Raw genomic sequence first — 17,746 nt, forward strand, 5'->3', positions numbered from 1 at the left:
TTTGGATTGGTATCTGCTGCCTTTGTTTACCAGTGATTGACAGAATGACATCCTGGTTGCAGGGAAGATCTTCAAGGCCATAATAAATGTAAGCATATTGTACTGAAAAGGTTGGAACAGTTTGGAATAGAAGCAAATGTAAAAGAAAATGTGAGTTGCATAGAATATTTAGGCCATGTTCTTTCTGAAAGAGGGGCGAATACTAGACCAGGTCTGGTAGAAACTATAACAAAATCCATTTTAGGAGTTTATACGTTTAGAAAGAATATTGCAACCAAAACTGTTAATTTGAGGGAGCTTCTCAAAAAGAGAAAAGTTCATCTGGAGTGATATGTGAAAGGATGGATTTGTGGCTTAAAAAAATTACATAGTGGCTGCTGGGGTACTGGCAAAATTTGCTCCCACAAGGGAGTGTATTATTAAGGAGGACGCAAGTAATGACAGTCTGGATTTCACATTTGCTCAGAAAAAAGTGGGTGGCGATGAGATTACTGTGGATTTCACATCCAGGTCATTGAAGGGAAACAGAATTTTTTTTTCGATCATAGAACAAGAACTCCCGTCCTGTTTTTGGGTGGTATAACATTTTAAATGTTTTATATGAAGGGGGGGGAATTTACCCTAAAAACTGATCACAAGCCTTTGGTGAACTTACTTGGAGACCTGTGATCAAAGATAACACCCCTAGGTTGGCCAGACTGAGCTCCAAACTCCTCCAGTATAATTTCCACACGGAGTACATTCTTAGAAGAAAAAACAGCCAAGCTGATTATTTATCACTGCTTTGATGTGGAGCAACTCATGAATTGGAACAAAGAGTCTGAAGAGTGCTTGATAGCCAATATTGATATTTGTCAGGATAAACTGAGGATGAGTGGATTGTCAAAATATCTGGTGATGAAGAACTAGAGAGCCTAAAAAAGTATCTAAATGAGGGATGGCCTAAGGAGAAAGCTTTGCTATAAAGATAGTCTTATTTCAGAGTAGCACAAGAGCTGTCTGTAGAGAGAAATGGGATGTTAATGTGTGGTGACAAATGTATGTCCCCTAAGGGTTTAAGAGAAAAATAATTTTGTGTGGGCATGAGGGACATCTAGGACAAACCATTACCAAAAGAAAGATTAGGGATAGTTATTGGTGGCCGGGAGCTGGACACAGGAATCATTGGTCCATACAACATTTTACCACAAAGATGTAAGTTCGCTTTTGTAGTAGTAGACTACTACAGCAAGTGGTAGGAAGTTGGTTTTATGGAAGCGCCCAACACTGTCCCCAGGTCACTCCCCACGCCGCTCGACCCTCTGGGACCCGAGGGCTGATGAGGGTTCGCCGCTGGTGTGCCCCGGGTCCTCGCATTCCGTTGGGTAAATTGCTGTTTCCTAATTTTGCTTCTTGGCACTCCCTGTGCGCCCCTGCCCCTCTGTGCCCCCCGCTCCCCGCCGCTGCTCCTCGCAGCCCGCCCCCTTTTTCCTTCTGTACCCCTGCCCGCCCTTGGCCGCCCCGCTCCCGCCTCCCAGCTGCCCCTCCCTCTCACTTAGCCTCTTAAGGTGGTCGCGCGGCGCAGGTGAGCGTGACCTGACCCCAGGTCACTCCCCACGCCACTCGACCCGAGGGCTGACGAGGGTTCGCCGCTGGTGTGCCTCGGGTCCTCGCATTCCGTTGGGTAAATTGCTGTTTCCTAATTTTGCTTCTTGGCGCTCCCTGTGCGCCCCTGCCCCTCTGTGCCCCCCTGCTCCCCGCTTCCCCCCGCTGCTCCCCCGCGGCCCCAGCCCCTTTTTCCTTCTGTACCCTGCCTGCCCATTGGCCGCCCCGCTCCTGCCTCCCAGCTGCCCCTCCCTCCCACTTTGCCTCTTATGGAGGCCGTGCAGCGACCGCGCGCAGCGGGCGCGCCGCTGGTGCGCCTAAGGCAAGCCCGTCTGCGCCCGTCAGCGCCTGGACCGTGCCCAGCGCCGGAACCCCTGGCCCCAGCCGAGGCCTGGGCACCCGACTGAGATACGACACTGCCACCCAAGTCGCACTCAATACCGGACGACCTGCCGCCTGCCACCGAGCCACCCCGAGGCGCACCCACGGACCCTTCACCTGCCAAGCCTGCAAATTCACCTGCCTTCGAACCTGCACCCCGCCCACCGAACACAGAAACGATAACAACAACCACCTCAAGTGCATCCTCCTCAACACCCGCTCCGTCCACAAACACGCCGTCGAACTCTGGGAACTCCTTGATACAACAGCACCAGACGTCGCCTTCCTCACGGAAACCTGGATGGACGCCTCCTCGGCCCCCGACATCGCCATAGCCATCCCGGACGGCTACAAAATCACCCGGAAGGGCAGCGTCAACAAAACTGGAGGAGGAATCGCCATCGTCTACAGGAACACCATCAGCGTCACGACCAATGCCGAATACACACTCACCGCCTCCGAACACCTACACTTCCAGATCCACACCGACCCCCAGACCACCCTCAGAGGAACGCTCATCTACAGACCCCCGGGCCCACGGACACAATTCAGTGAAACCATCGCCGACTTCATCAGCCTGCAAGCCCTAGCCTCACCAGAGTACATCCTCCTACGGGACCTGAACTTCCACCTGGAGAAAAACAATGACAACAATACCTCCACCCTGCTCGACAACCTCGGGGTCAAGCAACTGGTGGACAAGCCCACCCATCTCGATGGCCACACGCTCGACCCCATCTTCTCCGCCAGCAACCACGTCTCATTCAGCCACTCCACCGGACTACACTGGACAGACCACAGCTACATTCTCTTCACCTTCAAGAAAACCACATCCCACCATCACACGCTACAGATCCCCCACAGATGCTGGAGCAAAGTCACCACAGACCAGCCGACTGCATCGCTGAGCCTGTCGACACCCCTGACACCAACAACGCAGCACACAATCTTGCACAGTGGAACTCCGACTACGCCGACGACCTCGCTCCACTAAAGAAACCCCCAGCCAAGACTAGCAACAGAAAAAACCTCATGGTTCACAGACGCCCTCAAAATCGGAAAGAAATCATGCCGAACCCTCGAAAAAGCTTGGCGCCACAAACTGACATCAGAAAACATGACAGCCCTCAAGAGCGCCACCCGCGAATACCACAAGATGATCCTCACCACCAAGAGGACATTGTTCAAAAAGCGGCTGGACAACAACACCCACAACAGCAAGGAACTCTTCAGCATCGTCAAAGAGCTCTCCAACCCCAACGCCAGCAACAACGACTTCACACCGTCGCAAGACCTCTGCAACTCCCTCGCCACTTTCTTCCACTGCAAGATTGCAGATATACACAACAGCTTCGGGCCCCAGACTCCACCTCTAGCCACCAAACCAACGAACCCCACCACCAATCTCAGCGCATGGAACCCCCATCAGCACTTAAGACACCACCCACGTCATGAACACCATCCACTCTGGCACCCCTTCCGACCCATGCCCTCATCATATCTTCTCAGAAAAGGGGGTGGTGATGGACAGAGCATCTGAGTTAAACAGAACACTCATACCCAGTCAAAAGATCAGGGCTTGATCCATCACCGTTTTTTTAGCTCACTGCACCATCCCAGCACAGAACCTGGCTATATGCAAATTAGTCTGACCCTGGCCCAGTGCATCATGGGAACAGGGCAGACCAAACTACCAAGCCAATTCTTTACTGGAAAGGAAACAAGCTTCCGGGGACCGGTTTCTGGCATTGCAGCCGTCTTCGGCCCGGCTTGCTTGAATCCTGATGGTGCAGTGAGCAAGGGACTCATGTCTGAGCATACCCTGCCACTCCTATAGTGGCCAAAACGATTCAGAAAAGGGGGTGGTGATGGACAGAGCATCTGAGTTAAACAGAACACTCATACCCAGTGATGGATCAAGCCCTGATCTTTTGACGGGTAGGAGTATTCTGCTTAATTCAGGTTCTCTGTCCATCACCACCCCCTTTTATGAATCGTTTTGGCCACTACAAGTGTGGAAGGGTATGCTCAGACATGAGTCCCTTGCTCACTGCACCATCAGGATTCAAGCAAGCCGGGCCGAAGACGGCTGCAATGCCAGAAACCGGTCCCCGGAAGCTTGTTTCCTTTCTAGTAAAGAATTGGCTTGGTAGTTTGGTCTGCCCTGTTCCCATGATGCACTGGGCCAGGGACAGACTAATTTGCATGTAGCCAGGTTCTGAACTGGGATGGTGCAGTGAGCTAAAAAACGGTGATGGATCAAGCCCTGATCTTTTGACGGGTAGGAGTATTCTGCTTAATTCAGATGCTCTGTCCATCACCACCCCCTTTTATGGCTCATCATATCTTCAACAAAGCCGACACCATCATCGCACCCCACCTCCGGAACGTCATCAACAGCTCCTTCACGTCAGCCACATTCCAGGAAAGCTGGAAACACGCAGAAATCAACGCCCTGCTGAAGAAACCAACAGCGGACCCTAAAGACATCAAGAACGTCCGCCCCATCTCTCTTCTCCCCTTTCCGGCTAAAGTCATCGAGAAGACCGTCAATAAACAGCTGACTGCATTCCTCGAAGCAAACAACTCGCTCGACCCATCCCAGTCCGGATTCCGAGCCAACCACAGCACCGAGACCGCCCTCATCGCAGCCACCGATGACATCAGGACTCTGATGGACAACGGAGAGACAGCCGCTCTCATCCTCCTGGACCTCTCGGCAGCCTTTGATACCATCTGCCACCGCACCCTAATAACCCGCCTCTACAACACTGGGATCCAAGGAAAGGCCCTGGACTGGATCACATCGTTCCTCTCCGACAGAACCTAGAGAGTCCGCCTCCCTCCCTTCCGCTCCGAGGCCACCAAGATCATCTGCGGCGTACCCCAAGGCTCCTCACTCAGCCCAACCCTCTTCAATATCTACATGAGCCCCCTCGCTACCATCGCATGCAAACACAACATCAACATCATCGCCTACGCCGACGACACCCAACTGATACTCTCCCTCACCAAAGACCCATTCACCGCCAAAACCAACTTCCAGGATGGAATGAAAGATGTCGCAGAATGGATGAAGCACAGCCGCCTGAAGCTCAACTCGGACAAGACGGAGGTCCTCATCCTTGGACAATCCCCATCTGCCTGGGACGACTCCTGGTGGCCCACGATGCTGGGCACCGCACCAACACCCACGGACCACGCACGCAACCTGGGATTCATCCTGGACTCCTCCCTCACGATGACCAAGCAAGTCAACGGAGTCTCGTCCTCTTGTTTCAACACCCTGCACATGCTCCGAAAGATCTTCCGGTGGATCCCCACCGAAACCAGAAAGACGGTCACCCAGGCCCTCGTCACCAGCCGACTGGACTACGGGAACGTCCTATATGCAGGAACCACAGCCAAACTGCAGAAACGCCTTCAGCGCATACAGAACGCCTCCGCACGACTCATCCTCGCCATCCCTCACCACAGCCGCATATCCGCCCACCTGAGAAACCTACACTGGCTCCCCGTCAGCAAGAGGATCACGTTCAGGCTGCTCACCCACTCACACAAAGCGCTCCACAACATGGGCCCCGAATACCTCAAAAACCACCTCTTGTTCTACACCCCCACCCGCCAGCTCCGGTCCACCAGCCTCGCCCTCGCCACCGTCCCACGGATTCGCAGAACCACCACCAGAGAAAGATCGTTCTCCTACCTGGCAGCCAAGACATGGAACTCCCTCCCTGCACACCTACGACTGACCCAGGACCATCTCACCTTTAGGAAACACCTCAAGACCTGGCTATTCGAGCAATAGCGGCACCCCCCTCCTCCCTATAGCGCCTTGAGACCCTCACGGGTGAGTAGCGCGCTCTACAAATGTATTAATTGATTGATTGTCACAGTCAACGTTTCTAAAGAAATCGTTTTTAAGGGAAGGTGTTCCCTTAAGAAACTATATCCCAGGCACAGCAGTCTTATGCGTCCCTGTTGATGGAGGAAGCAAAGCAGATCTGGTTGGCTACGCGCAGCCGGGTCTATCAATGGGGAGATAAATCCGGGACGATGCTTCACAGGCTCTGTCAGGGTACATTTCTAGTTCAGGTCCTGCCTGGGATCTTGGATGCGACAGGGGCCCCAGTCTCGGATCCATTTGTCCTGGCCGAAGGGTTTGCCTCCTATTATGCTGAGTTATATGCCACGCACGAATGTCTAGCAGAATCCGAGATTGACAAATTCCTGGCGGACATGCCGCCGTGCGTGGTGCCGGATGAAGTAAGAGACCGCCTGGGGCTCCCTCTTACGGAGGAAGAACTGGGCACGGCACTGGGAGATCTTAATGCGGGTAAGGCACCCGGGCCAAATGGATTCCCCAGCGAATTTTTTAAGAAGTACCACCTACAGCTAGGGGGGCACTATAGGGCTGCAGTGGAGGAGGCAAGGGAGCGAGGTAGCTTCCCTTCGGATTGGAGACATGTGGAAATTGTGTTTTTTCACAAGCCGGGTCGTCCTCCCGAGCAACATGCCTCATACCGCCCGATCTCACTTTTGAATGTGGAAGCAAAAATCTTGGCTAAGGCTTTGGCCAATCGCCTCCTGCTCTATGTGACCGATTTAGTCCACCCGGATCATGCGGGCTTTATGCCTCAGAGGGCAACTAGACACAACATTCGTAGAGCGCATGTGGCGGTGGCGGCAGTTCGTAGAGCCGGGGTTCCCGCGGCGCTCCTACTGGCCGATATAGACCGAGCATTTGATTCCCTTAGTTGGGTCTACTTATTCGCCCTCCTGTCGCAACTCAACCTGGGGCCCAGGTTTTTGTCGTATATCCAGCTGCTCTATGCGGATCGGACGGCCTTGGTCCGGGTGGCGGGGGTTGCCTCTTGTAGATTTCCCATCCGGAAGGGCACCCGGCAGGGGTGTCCCCTCTCGCCTTATCTATTCGCGTTGGCCATGGAACCACTGGCCGTGTGGGTGCGTATGGATGCGCAACTGCATGGGTTCGAGTGGGAGGGGGGCCTGTCTGATAGGATAGCGCTGTATGCGGATGATGTCCTCTTCTTTCTAACGGACATTAATAGATCAGGACCCCGGCTCATGGATATTATGTGGATTTTTGGCGAGACGTCCGGCCTCTACATTAACCAGACCAAATCTACGCTGTGGGTTCTGAGGGGCCATACCCCGACTGGGGATTGGGCTTCAGCACTGAAAAAGGCGGTAGGAGGCATACAGTATCTTGGGGTGTTCCTCTCGGAGGTCCCATCCATCTCTTGGGAGCAGAATGTTCTGCCGGTATGGGAACGTGCCAAGGCGGACATCAAACTCTGGTCCCGCATGCCACTGACTATCTATGGAAGATCCGCGATCTTCAAAATGGTGACCCTCCCCAGGATGCTTTATCAACTCCAGAACCACCCATACCCAATATCTCCCCACTGGTTTGGGCAGGTCAATGCGGCCCTAGGGCAGTTCCTCTGGTCGGGGGGTGCAATACGCGTGGCAGTGCGCACATGCTTTCTCTCCTCGTACTGCGGCGGGCTAGCGATGTCGGATATCCAGTCCTACTACCAGGCATCTCATCTCCTAGTGCTGAATTGCTGGTGGTATGGTGCTAGAGGGGACCCTGCCTACGCGCTGGAGCGTCACCTTATGGGGTCAACCTCACTGCACACTGTGCTGTACGCAGCGCGACTGCGTAAATTGTTGCCACCTAGCACGCAGCTGGTGTTTCAGATTTGGAGACAGGCGCTGCGGCGCATGGGCTGGTGGAACAAGTTGACAGAAACTCCCCTCTGGCGTAATGGTAGGCTCCCGGCACTGGCCGCGTTGCAAGGATTTGGGGGTTGGGACAGCATTGGGATTCCTACACTGGGGGATGTGGTATCGGGTGTGACCCTCAAGTCGTTTCAGGAACTGAGCCGGGAGTTTTGTATGCCCCGCACCCAATTCTTCCGTTACCTCCAACTTCGCCTTGCCCTCTCCCCGAGTTTGGAAGGCCTGGAGTCTCTCCCGGAGTTTAGCCCCATAGAGGCCAAGGTATTTAAGGGGGAGCTGGGTCCCAAGAAGATTTCCAACATTTATCAAACATTGGTTACACATTGCTCCCCGTCGCTTCAGAAACTGCAGGAGTCATGGGAGTCTGATCTGGGGGCCCTAGATGAGGATGATTGGAGGGAGGCGCTGGCAGGGCCCAGGGGGGCGGCCATTTCAATCCGCCTTAGGCTGATACAATTTAAATTCCTTCATAGGGCGTACTTTACCAGGCATCGACTATGGAGGGCGGGCCTGATCACTTCCCCGGAATGTTTGCAGTGTGGCAGTGCGGTAGGGACGTTCTTTCATACAGTGTGGAGTTGCCCGGCGCTTGCCCGACTATGGAGAGGAGTGTGGGATTGCTTGTCGGAGGTACTGGGGTGGGAACTCCCTCGTACACCACAGCTAGGGCTGCTGCATGTGATGGAAGGGGTTGGGGGCAACATCTACAAACGGCACCTGCTCCTCCTGGGCCTCACACTGACCAAAAGGGATATAGCAAGAGCCTGGAAGGATGCTCGAGCCCCGACGATTGTGGCATGGAAGAGAGGGCTGGACTTTAGCATGGGGCTGGAGGAACTTATATTTGTGGCCAGAGGCTGTCCTCGGAAGCATTATAAAATGTGGAAGCGGTGGGCCGACTTTAGAGGCCTCTGGCTCGAGCCTCCGGTGGACCAAGACTTGCTGGTGGAGGTGGGATGAATAGATGTGGACGATTGAGTGAATAGTAGACAGTGATTTGTTACAGAATCTGGGACCGGGAGGAAGACCATGCAACGGGGGGGGGCGGGGGAGAGGTATGGGTGGGAGGTTGGGGGGGGAGTGGAGGGTGGGTTTGTTCTAATTTGTAATTGGTAGTGTGTAAAGATTGATATATCCTTGTAGACGAAAAGTGAGATTGTGCTTTCTTTGATGCGATTTCAATGTCCTGTGGTTACCTCTGGGATACTGTCGAGATCGTCAGCAGCGCAAGAATAAACGCGCGCCACTAACCTTATACAGATGTCCAGCAGAAACGATCGGACGCAAGTCCCCTCGACTTCTCCCAACACAACACCCAGCAGTGAATCTACTGTCACTTCCTGAGCGTGTATAGGAAGAAACCGGGAGGTGAGAAGTAAATAGTTTGATCAGGTTTTGCTGCACTCTCTTCTGGGTCTGGTCTAGGTTATCCACGAGATCACGGTTGAGGAAGGTACTGCAGCATGGGAAGACATAGAGCAAGAGTAAGAGCCTCCTCTGCATAGAACCAACACCCCCTATCCCTTGGTAATTACACCTACCAAAACACCATGAGAATGATCCGTGCGACGTTAGGGTGCTGTCCCTTACTCCAAGATACCGAGATATATTGAGGAAAGTTATATTCACTCCCTTCAAATGGAATTAATTAGTTCCAGCAAAACGTCTCTAACCTCCGGCATTTGACAGGTACTGTTCATGACAAGATGCAGTGTTTCTTGCCAGATCTCGAATTGCTCCCAATAACTCTTGCGAACAACTAATGGCCAATGTTCCAAACGAAAGTTACGAATTACAAAGAAAATACTTGACCTCTAAAGACAGGAAACTCATGTGCTAGAAATAAACACAGGAAGCGCATCCGCGCTGTAAGACTACTATCAGGGAAAAGGTTATAAAAGAAGAACGGGACCGTTCTTCTTTAACTATACTTGCGTCCTGCAGCAGGAAAAATCAGCTTCTCCTCTGACCTCGCAGGCTCTTGATCGGCGCTGGGCTGCACCCTCTGACCTCGCAGGCTCTTGATCGGCGCTGGGACACTCAATCTGAACACGCAGGCTCTTCGTCGGCGGTGGGCTTCTCGGTAACAATTCCGGCGGGGACAACACCTTCCGCCATTACCTGGACTACAATACCAATTGTCAAGCACCTTTCTGTTGTAAGGGAGGAGCCTATATAGGAGCAACCCGTTTTCCAGCCTTCCAACGCCGCATTGCCCTCTGGGACATGTAGTCCTTCTGATACGGACGCCCCATGCGACGTGCCTTAATTCTGGCTGTGGCGGCGAAAGAGATCGCGACAGTACCCCATCTCGAGGACAGCCGTCCCGGCGGTCGACCTGGTTTACCAGGGAACTGCTCGTGGAAATGAGCAACCAAGTCAGGGCAATGCAGATTATCCATGGGTTCCCATGACCGGTCCTCGGGTCCATACCCTTTCCAGTCAACCAGGTACTGTATTCTGCCGCGCACCATACGTGAATCCAGAATTCTTCGTACCTCATACTCATCCTGACCATCCACCTCCAGAGCTCGGGGACGGTCTGGCAAACGCATACTCAGCGGACAGGGCCGGAGGAGAGACACATGGAATACAGGATGGATAGACCAAGAGACAGGCAGGGATAGCTTCATCGCCACGGGATTCACCACATCACAGATCCCATATGGACCGATAAACTTGGGTTTCAGTTTGTTAACCCCTTTCAAGTGTAAGTTGCGTGTGGACAGCCACACCTTGTCCCCCACCTTATAAGCAGGTTCCTCAGACCTCCTCCGATCAGCAAAGAGTTTGTGAGCAGCTTGAGCGGACTCCAAACAATTCCGAGCATCGATCAGAATAGCTCGTAAATGAGCATGATGCTCGTGGATGGTAGGAACCAAGGATTCCGCAGGCCAGTCAAATGGAAGCATATGCGGATGGAAGCCGTAGAGGCAGAAGAAGGGAGAACACCCCAAAGTGGTGTGAACAGCATTGTTATATGCGAATTCCGCTAACCACAAAAGGGTGGTCCATTCTGTGGTGTTTTGCAAGGTAAAACAGCGGAGATATTGTTCCAACGTCTGATTCAGACGTTCAGTTTTACCGTCGGTCTGAGGATGGTAGCTGGAAGATAGTCGCGCGTCAATCTGCAAGACGGCGCAGAGAGCTTTCCAAAAGTGGGACGTGAATTGCGTACCTCGATCAGTTATCAGCACACTCGGCAATCCATGCGCCCGCACAATGTGTTGGAGAAACACTGTAGCCAACTCCACGGACGTTGGTAGACCAGGTAACGCTATAAAATGTCCCATTTTTGTGAGGTGGTCTACCACTACCAAAATAACAGTTTGATTGCTGCAGGGAGGCATCTCCACGATAAAATCCATAGATAGTGTATGCCATGGTTTAGGAGGAATGGGCAATGGATGGAGTAAGCCCGAAGGTTTAGTGTGGACGGATTTGCCTTGGGCACAAATCGCACAGTTCTTAACGTATTCCTTTACATCTGCTCGTACACCCTTCCACCAAAAGGAACGTTCCACATTTGCTGTGGTCTTATATATTCCCATATGTCCTCCCAGGACTGAATCGTGTGCCCACTTCAACACCTGTTGCTGTAATGCAGTCAGGGGTATGTACAAAGCATGATAATGGTAGGCCAGGTCGTCTTTTGTGTGTCGATGTTCTGGTGCCTCTTGTACCCATGAGGAGACATCGATGTCGGATAATGCAACCCTAACGTCCTCCAAAAAGTCTTTCGAAGTGATCAGGGCAATCGATGTCTTAGGACACTCTGCTACCTTAAGGATACAAGGGGGTTCCTCAGGTTCGACTGTCTTCTCTTCTCCCAAACGGGATAAAGCATCTGCTTTTCCATTACGGGATCCAGGTCTGTATCTGATCAAGAAGTCGAAGTCGGAGAAGAACAGGGTCCATCTAAGCTGCCGTGGAGTTAAAGCCTTAGCCGTCTTTAGGAACAACAAGTTCCTATGATCCGTGATGATTTCAACAGTATGCAAAGCCCCCAAAAGATAGTGTCGCCACTCTTCACACGCTCTTTTAATGGCAAGGAGCTCCTTGTCAGTGATGGTATAATTCACCTCACAGGGTGTAAGTTTCCTCGAATAGTATGCCACCGGATGAAGCTGCCCTGTAGTGGGATGCCATTGGGATAAAACCCCTCCGAGGGCAAACTGGGACGCATCGGTCTCTAGGATGAATGGCAACTGAGGATCCGGATGTCTAAGAATGGGGGCTTGAGTGAACCTCTTCTTTAGGAGCTGAAAGGATGCTTCTGCTTCTGCTCCCCATAAGAAAGGTGCGTTCTTCCGTAAAAGGGCTGTGATGGGATGTATGGTCATGGAGAAGTCCTGAATGAAGCGTCGATAATAGTTGGCGAAGCCAAGAAAACTTTGTACGACTTTCACGTTCATCGGAGTCTTCCAGTTAAGAATAGCTTCAACCTTGCTCATGTCCATCCTAAACCCTTGGGCATCTATCACGTACCCCAAGAAGGCGACTTCTTGGACATGGAAGAGGCACTTTTCCAGCTTAGCGTACAACGAATTCTGTTGCAGCTTACTCAACACAGTCTTCACATGGGTGATATGATCCAGCATATTTGATGAATATATCAAAATATCATCAATGTAGACCACACAAAACGACTCCAAACACCCTCTTAGCACCTCGCCCATGAAGAATTGAAAGGCGGCCGGGGCGTTACAGAGACCAAAGGGCATAACCCTATACTCAAAAAGGCCGAATTTGGTCCTGAACGCCGTCTTCCACTCGTCCCCTTTCTGTACTCTTACAAGATGGTACGCTCCCCGGAGATCGAGCTTCGTGAAATAACGTGCACCTTTCAGTTGATCCATCAGGACTGGAATCAGGGGAAGAAGATAACGGTTCTTTATTGTTACCTTGTTGATGGCGCGGTAATCAATGCAGGGTCTTAACTCCTCACAGTCCTTTTTGGCTATGAAAAACATCGGCGAGGAAGCAGGTGAGGTGGAGTGTCTAATAAACCCGGTTGCCAAGTTGTCGTCAATATATGTTTTCAGATATTGGGTCTCCTTTTCCGTTAGTGCATACACCCTGCTGCAAGGAATATCCGCTCCCGGTACCAGGTCCACACGGCAATCATAGACCCTATGGGGTGGTAACTGGGTAGCCTTTTGTTTGTCAAACAATGCGTGGTACTCTAGGTATTCAGCAGGCAGAACCGTGGCACAACAGAACTTCTCAAGGGTGCATGCATTCGCCAAGTAGGTGGCTGGTGAGGGTTCAGTAGCTAAAGGAAGAACTTCCTGGTTCCTACAATGTTCCTTACAATAGAGTGAAGTCATACTGACGGTGCGGGAGGACCAGCTCACAAAAGGATCATGCAGGGTGAGCCATGGCATCCCCAGAATAAGCCGAAATTGTGGAGCGTCGATCAGGTCGAATTGTATATGTTCTTGATGATCCACCCCAAACTCCATCAAAAGTGAAAGGGTATGATATACCACCGGGCCCGATGAAAGGACCGTTCCGTCCACCGCCTTCACCGTTTCGGGTTTCATTTTCTTTTCGCATGGGATTCCCATTTGTAATGCGAAGTCCTGGTCGATGTAATTCCCAGTGGCCCCAGAGTCCAAGAGGGCGTCAATCTGCAAGTTATCTCGAGAAGTAATCCAGAGAGACACACTGACATTCATATGGGCCACTGCTGGATGGAGGGTGTTGGCAAGAAAAGGGGAGATCATGGGAAGCTGGCATCTCAAATCAGAGACCTCCGTCTGATTTGAGATCTTCAGTTTCCCGACTGGTCTTCGGCCTTCATCGTGGCTTGGACTCGGGGGAGGGAAACACGTCCTGGAACGTAATTACGAGCTCGGCATTCCTTGATAAAATGCCCCCCTTTCCCACAATATAGACAAAGTTTCAGCCGTCTCCTTTTCTCCTTTTCTTCGGTAGTGAGGGGGCCTCTAATCCCTCCTATCTGCATAGGCTCCGGCTCCTCGGGTGTCTTGGCTTTTTCTTCTCCTCCTACTCGTTGTCTTGCTAGAGGATAGAAGGCTCGGTTTCCCCCCCTAGTTCTATCCCCTTTCCTTTCCAGCAACCGATGGTCGAGCTGGACGGTCAAGTCAATAAGCTCCGTTACCGTCGTCGGCAATTGTACCACTTGAGCTAACACGTCCTTCAATTCACCTCGCAGGCCCTGATAAAAAAGGGAAATCCGTTTCTCCACAGGCCAATCAGTTTCCACTAGGAGGCGATTAAAGGTGGTAATATATGACAAAAGATCTTGCGAACCCCGTCTCAATGTCATTAGTTCACGATCAAGAGTTAACATGTGAGACTTTCTGTCGAACAACTTTCTTAACTCGAGACAAAAATCAGGAAAATTATGTAACACTGGGTCGTTCCGTTCAAGTAAGGGGATGGTCCAACTCGACGCATTCCCTCCCATATACGACATCATAAACGCCGTTTTCGCTGCTTCATCCTGAAAGACCGCTGGCTTGCACAAGAAATGGAGACGGCACTGATTAAGAAAGGTCTCAAATCTTCGAGGGTCTCCGTAAAACCTCTCCGGAGGGGCAAGAGGTATCCCAGTGTTCTGAATTATTTGGACCGTGGGTACGGCCTCTGTAGACGTAGGCGGAGGAGATGTAGGCACAAAAAACAAACCAGATCTAGACGAAGGAGGAGGGGGCAACGTGGCAGGCTTGAGTAAAGGTCTCACCCCTGAGTCCTTGTGCACCAAATCAGACAACTCCTTGCGCATCTGAGAAACCTCTTGATACAAGGTTTGGTTCTCTGCACGAGAGGTTTGGACCTCCTGCTGCAATTCTGAAAAACTTTCCAATAACGTAGCAAGAACAGTATTGGTATCCATCGTCTGGGCTGGGCGGTATTCTTGGGCTTGACAATCTGTCGGGATCGTCAGCAGCGCAAGAATAAACGTGTAAAGGTCTCACCCCTGAGTCCTTGTGCACCAAATCAGACAACTCCTTGCGCATCTGAGAAACCTCTTGATACAAGGTTTGGTTCTCTGCACGAGAGGTTTGGACCTCCTGCTGCAATTCTGAAAAACTTTCCAATAACGTAGCAAGAACAGTATTGGTATCCATCGTCTGGGCTGGGCGGTATTCTTGGGCTTGACAATCTGTCGGGATCGTCAGCAGCGCAAGAATAAACACGCGCCACTAACCTTATACAGATGTCCAGCAGAAACGATCGGACGTAAGTCCCCTCGACTTCTCCCAACACAACACCCAGCAGTGAATCTACTGTCACTTCCTGAGCGTGTATAGGAAGAAACCGGGAGGTGAGAAGTAAATAGTTTGATCAGGTTTTGCTGCACTCTCTTCTGGGTCTGGTCTAGGTTATCCACGAGATCACGGTTGAGGAAGGTACTGCAGCATGGGAAGACATAGAGCAAGAGTAAGAGCCTCCTCTGCATAGAACCAACACCCCCTATCCCTTGGTAATTACACCTACCAAAACACCATGAGAATGATCCGTGCGAAGTTAGGGTGCTGTCCCTTACTCCAAGATACCGAGATATATTGAGGAAAGTTATATTCACTCCCTTCAAATGGAATTAATTAGTTCCAGCAAAACGTCTCTAACCTCCGGCATTTGACAGGTACTGTTCATGACAAGATGCAGTGTTTCTTGCCAGATCTCGAATTGCTCCCAATAACTCTTGCAAACAACTAATGGCCAATGTTCCAAACAAAAGTTACGAATTACAAAGAAAATACTTGACCTCTAAAGACAGGAAACTCATGTGCTAGAAATAAACACAGGAAGCGCATCCGCGCTGTAAGACTACTATCAGGGAAAAGGTTATAAAAGAAGAACGAGACCGTTCTTCTTTAACTATACTTGCGTCCTGCAGCAGGAAAAATCAGCTTCTCCTCTGACCTCGCAGGCTCTTGATCGGCGCTGGGCTGCACCCTCTGACCTCGCAGGCTCTTGATCGGCGCTGGGACACTCAATCTGAACACGCAGGCTCTTCGTCGGCGCTGGGCTTCTCGGTAACAATTCCGGCGGGGACAACACCTTCCGCCATTACCTGGACTACAATACCAATTGTCAAGCACCTTTCTGTTGTAAGGGAGGAGCCTATATAGGAGCAACCCGTTTTCCAGCCTTCCAACGCCGCATTGCCCTCTGGGACATGTAGTCCTTCTGATACGGACGCCCCATGCGACGTGCCTTAATTCTGGCTGTGGCGGCGAAAGAGATCGCGACAGATACAGAGGCATGCACCATGTAAGCAATCTTCAATAAAATCTGTTTAAAATTTTTTTTTTAACTATATCCGATAACGGAGTCTAGTTGGTTTAGAAAGAAATGTAGGAGTTTCTAGGAAACATTGTGAAAACACAAAGACATAGCATTATATCACCAGGCAAATGGTAATGTGGAAAAAATGAATCGTACATTGGTGGACCACATTTAATGGTCTGATCAAAATAAAATTGAACCGGTTGATGCAGTGGAAAGTATGATGTGCTCCGATCGCTCACTCCCTAATGTTGTTTCGGGTTTGTGTCCTTTTGAAGTAATGAGCGGACGATTACCAACGTCCAAATTATGTCATGAGTGGTTGATGGAGTTTAAACAAAAATCGGACCATGCTTATTCTGTGACAAGATAATACAACCCAGAGTAAAAGCATTTAAAGATAAAATTAAAGAGGGTTATGATACTAGACACAAGGTTAAGGAGGCTCGGAGTTAAATTAAACTAGGTTTCTGGGCAAGTATGAGAGATCCTACCTATGTGGTCAAAGGGAATTCCAAATTCAGGTCTCCGGTGATGGTAGAAGCAGTAACCAGGAGTGCTATGTATACAAAAGACAGTGAATGGTGGAACAAAAGCAGAGAAGTGAAGATAAAACAGGGAGAGTGCAACCTTGAAGGAGTGGGTGCTCCAGCCTTTCGGTTGATATGTCTGCTTTTCACAGTGAGCATAGGGGAAGCCTAAATGAAGTGAAGGTCAATTACCCAGCAGCAGTAAGAAGTGAATGAGTGGTGTTGAAACCAGCAAGATAAAGAGACGTTTAATCGGTGGTTCAATATTCACATATGTTGGACAAGCCCGTAAGATTCTTTTGCGTGGCTTGGAGAGCAAAGAAGATGGCGGTGTGAGCTTTCAGCTTTGACTTGAAGTGACACTTAACTACAAAATCTTTGTATATTTGGCATCCTTTGCAACTGGGAAAAGCAGAGAAACATCCATCTAACAACAAGGCATACAATGCATGAAATATAAGAACACTCACAACAGGGGACAGCGGAACACAGATCGTATTTGCAACCCCACGAGACAATGTGGGGAGACCTGCTGCAATGCGTAATTAGCAAGGTTCTCATAACCATTAGCATGTATGTGAGTAGTGGTGTGCTCCTGCTGATGAACACTCACTGTCGGCAGCTATAAGTAAACCTTTATACAATCTTTTTATGCTTATTTTCCTCGAACTCGTTCATCTGCGTTAATGCTGGCATAGTTCCATTACATGGGTCTCTGAAGGACATACAAGAACATACGATATGTTGACATTAAGGCTACTTATAAGAAGGGATAGATTTGAAGGATATGTCATGAGAAATATGTTACAACCCTGCTTAGTTTCCTGCTATAATCCTGTTAACCTATCATCCTAGATAGTTGTCTTCTGTTTCGACAATGCATAGTTCCCTACTATAATCCTGTTAGACCGATCATCCTAGATAGCTGTCCCTGAGAGTAGTGCATCCTTTTCTTGTTATCGCCATGCATATTATTCATTAGGGGTGGTCTATACTAATTGTTGATCCTTTTGCTTGCTTACGCTTATGTTTTTACCCTGTATTTATTTTCACCTTTTCTTATTTTTTGGTCAAGAGATTACTTGCAAACTATGCTCACTCGAGTTTAAGTTCCAAGTGGGGCACAACACACTACAAACATATGAGGATTCTCATATGCCTCCTAATTACCAGAGCTTCATGACATTCAGGGCTCTCTAATTCGGTCATGCAAGCTG

At 50.4% G+C, this 17,746-nt stretch overlaps 1 long non-coding RNA gene across 1 annotated transcript in view; it reads left to right on the forward strand.

Moving 5' to 3' along the window:
• The window catches only part of LOC144829489 (uncharacterized), a 111,445-nt gene that overhangs the window by 27,178 nt on the left and 66,521 nt on the right, over positions 1-17,746 (forward strand). The window lies entirely within an intron of this gene.

Source organism: Lissotriton helveticus, chromosome 4_1 (assembly GCF_964261635.1).
Source record: "Lissotriton helveticus chromosome 4_1, aLisHel1.1, whole genome shotgun sequence".
Classification (NCBI taxonomy): Eukaryota; Metazoa; Chordata; class Amphibia; order Caudata; family Salamandridae; genus Lissotriton; species Lissotriton helveticus.